Genomic DNA, 4,418 nt, shown 5'->3' with positions numbered 1-4,418 from the left:
CCCTGGCTGGTGGCACATTCAAGGAAAACCAGCCTGGTCAAGCAGTGGCCACTTGCAGACTGTCTTATTGGAGGCAATGGCCAGGGCAGGGACTAATGTCCCTGTTGGCAGAGAGAAGCCCTGTTGGAGAATCCAAATGTCCAGGCGAGAGAGGTTGGCCCTGAGTGAGAACGGCAGCTAACGAAGCAGGTGTTCCGATCGATCGCAGGAAGCCATGAGTGGACTCCTTGCCAAAGAAGGAGACGCGGCCCGGTTATGTAAAGAAAGAAAACAGCCCCCTGATGGAGCTGACAAGCAGGTGTGTGTGGAAACCCAGAAAGACCCCGGGGGTCAGTCGGAGAAGCACTGCCCCTCAGAGCTGAGCCCAAAAGGCGCCCATGGGAGAATGCCGGATCAGGCAGTACCCGCCTGGCCCCATGGAGCGAGAGGTAAGATGGGAGCAGAAAGTGCCGGTGGTCAGCCGGGTGAGAATTCATCCACAAATAAGAGGGGGCTGTGTGCAGAAAGCCAGGCGCGATGAGCGATTGGATTTCAGCGCTGCAGCGTCGCAGGGCCCCTGTGGGGAAGTGGAGATGGGGCAGTCTGGAAGAAGGAAGGCCCCTCACTTCAGGGGATAAGGTGTCTGTCTGGAGGCCTCCGGAAAGGGACCTTGCAGGGGCGAGGCGGGCTCCCGCGAGCCAGAAGATGCCTCAGCCCCCCAGGAGCGCACTCTTCCCATCCGATGATGCTGTGGCAGGTCTCCACGGGGACAGAACAAGCACAGGGCTGAGCAATCCCTTTTAGCGCCAAGGCCATGGCCACCCTCTCCCAAACTGCTGAAGGACAGCAGGCAGCCCTGGGAGAGCCGGCTCGAAAGTCCCCCACTGCCGGTTCTGCAGGGGAAGGCCAGTGCACGCGCTTCCCAGACAAGCAGAGTGGCCTCTGTAATTGCCTCTCGCAGCCGTGGGAGGAGGCGCACCAGATAGCTCCCCGAAAAGCACAGCTGGCACGCACACCCTGCGCTAATTAAAAGGTAGGGCCCACAGGGAATGTCGGGCGTGCTGCCTAAGCAGCTCTGGGGAAAATATGTTTATGGCATTGCATACCGGGGGCTCCCTTTGTGCCAAGTCGGACACGGGTGATTACAGTGTAGTACTAAATACGGGTGCCGGGATGTGTGTGTGTGTGTGTGTGTGTGTGTGGGCGGGGTAGGGGGTAGGGTGGGGGTGGATAAGACCTCAGGGGGGAAGAAGCGCTCCGTGGTGGGAACCGGCCAAGGCGTGGCGCTTCTCCCCTTTCCTCTAGAGAACCGCACCGTGGACCAAGGCTCAAATTGCATCAAAGGGGAATCAGTGTAGCCACCAAGAAAAACACAAAAACAACCATTTCAACCTACCAGGGACCTTTCAGCATTTCAGTCTCTTGGAGCTATTGTTTTTCTCTTTTCCTTCATTCTTTTGCTTCAACCATTCTTGCTGGAGTTTAACCCTGCTTAGAGCCAGAATAACCAACCAATTTTTTTCAACGTTGTTAATCTATGGAAAGGAAAAATACTTTCTAGAGCCCTCCCCCTCGCCCCCAGCCCATGTAATAAGATTCTGTCCGGTTCAGAGGCTCCCATGGTTGGGAAGCTTGTAGCACTTCCATATCTCTGGCTTGGGGGCCCAGCTGACTGGTGTCTCAGGACCACTGCCCACCAGGAGCCACCAGCAGAGGTGCGTGATGAGGGTCTAGGGAGGGCAGCTGGGCTGCAGGGTGTCTGACATGAAGAAATTGGAGGAAGGAAGCCTGCCTGGGGGAGGGGGTGCTATGGGAGGTTGGGCTTTGTTCTGGAACAGGGCTGGCTCACACTGCCCAGGCTTATGAAAGAGAAAGGTCAAAAGCTTTTGAGCAAGATTCACAGTTGTCTCAATTCCTCTGGAATCCATTCCAAATCCTTTGTGGAGCAAACTCTCGGTTGAAAGAGCAAGAGAGCCATTGGAGCCTCTAAGGAGAGAGGGGTGACCTTGGTGGGAGACCCTGCTCTGCTTCAGCAGTGGGGCCCCCAGAAAGGAGGCAGTAACATTAGCAATGGCAGAAGCATTGATGACTGATGCAGGTCACCCACTAGCGTGTGGCTGTGTTACTGCCCTTAGGAAAACGGGAGCAGTCACTAAATGACAGTGAAGGCCATGGCATTTTGGTGATTGGGTTTTGGTGATTCTTCTAGGAAGGGGCTGTGTCAAAGGTATTGGTGTTGCCACTCAAACCAACTGCCGACGAGTCGATGCTGGCTGACTCATAGTGACCCTATAAGACAGGGTAGACCTGCCCAGTGCTTTCCAAGACTGTAACTCCTAATGGAAGTAAAAAACCTCATCTTTCTCCCGCAGAGTAGCTAGTGATTTTGAACTGCTGACCTTGAGGTTAGCAGCACAGCCCATAGCCACTACGCCAGTCACCAAGGGTCCTAATGTCATTTGTCTCCGTGTTGCCCCTTTCTGCCTGCCTTCCCTCAGGTAGACATCACACAGGGAGGGGCGCTGTTACATACACAGACAGGGTGACCATCCAATAAGCAAGGTAAGCACAGGTTTGCATGTGCTTATTCACTAATCTGTGGTGAACCATTTCATAGAGCAAGCAAGTTAAACATGGGCTTCTTTGTACTTACTCATTTATATGAACAATTTCACATGTCTTTCACCATGTGACATTGTTCCATACAGATTAGCAAGTAAGCACAAGTAAACCTGTGCCTGAATTGCTTACTGCACGATCCAACCTGTACATAGATGCCATTTAGCCGGGCCATTTCCCTGCCAACATGTCAAGGGGTAGGAATGACCTGCCTTCGGAGATAAGAAAGTAATGATTCAAAAGGGTCACCAATGACTCATCCCAATTCCAGTCAGTGGGAGGGTTGGCCACAAAGTAAGGAGATGTGGGGGAGGAAGGACGTGGTGCTCTGAAGTGAAACCCCAACCCCCGTTTTCTACAGAATCAACTGGGTCTTCGTGACAAATGGTACGAGGCAGCAGATGCGGCACGTATACCCCATGCTAGTTATTCTTAGGCACGCAGAGGGTGGTCATGAGGATAGAAACTGGCCTGATGAGGAAGAGCAACCATATACCCCGCGGTTACACTGGGGGAGGGAATCTTGGAGACTTAGTCCGCCATCTCTTGTCCCTCCCACCACACTCAGAGTGGGAGTTCTGAGAAACAGAACTCTACAGAGAAGAGTCTGGAGACCCCTGGAATAAGTCATCATTTCTTTCCATTCTGTCCTGTTCGCGTCGTGATGATACTTTAATATTGACTAGGATTATCAAGAGGGACTAGTCCTTGGAGAAGGACAGCATGTTTGGAAAAAGCGGAGGGTCAGTGAAGAAGAGGGAGACCTCTAATGAGATGGGTTGACCCAATGGCTCAACAGTGGGCTCAAACATAGCAATGATGGAGAGATGACACAGGACGCAGGACACAGGCTGTTACTGAGTCACTAGTAGTCAGAACCTACTTCACCGCGCCCAGCATTGATGTTGATTATTACAGGCATTGATGGTTCAGAGGTGGAATTCTCACTTTCCATGGAGGAAACTAGTGTTTGATTCCAGGCGATGTAGCCACCTCCCATCCATCAGAGACAGTTTGCATGTTGCTATGACTCTGGACAGGTTTCTTTGGTGCTTCTGGGTAGGACTAAGAAGAAAGGCCAGGCAATCTGCTTCTGAAAACCAGTCTGCACAAACCTTATGGATCACGATGATTTTATGTCAAGGACACTTTTCTGGCAAGGGGTGGAGTCAAACCTGTCAATCAAGTGGTAGCTTGGTTACACCTCCTGGGGGTGTGGCCTTTTGTAGGAGAGTGAGGGATTCTGGGAACTGCCTCTCTCTGTGACGTCACCTTCCTCCTGGGACCTTCACTGGGACTGGGACTCTGTGTTTGCCTCCAGGGACGGCCCCATGTGGGCAGCCCAAACCTGAGAGCTGGTAGCGCCCTGACCTTGGAGCCACGTGACTCTGCACCCTCCAGCCTGGGATCTCCCTGCTTCCCGCTTTGCCTTTCGGCATCAGCTACCTGAGTCTAAAGAGGGCCTGGCTGGCATCAGCTCTATGCACTTGAGTTGGACTTGACTGGGGTGCCTTCCTAATACAAAAGTCTTTCTTGTACGTAGATGAGTGTCACTGGTTTATTTCTCTAGACAACCCAGCTGAACACGCCAGCCAAGCATGGGCTTGGCACAGCACCGGGCAGCATTTAGTTCTTCTGGTCACCATAAGTCAAAGCCAACTCAAGGTAACTAACAACAGTACTTATTGAGTACTAAATAGAGCCATGTGCTATAGGCTCATTCAGGACCCTTGGTAGCTCGATGGTTAAGAAAATGGCTCTAACTAAAAGGTCGGTGGTTCAAACCTACCAGTTTTTCTGTAGGAGAAAGATGCAGTAGT

This window comes from Echinops telfairi, unplaced genomic scaffold, assembly GCF_000313985.2.
Source record: "Echinops telfairi isolate 266 unplaced genomic scaffold, ASM31398v2 ScPeMD7_443;HRSCAF=831, whole genome shotgun sequence".
Taxonomy (NCBI): Eukaryota; Metazoa; Chordata; class Mammalia; order Afrosoricida; family Tenrecidae; genus Echinops; species Echinops telfairi.
This window is presented reverse-complemented; position numbering follows the sequence as displayed.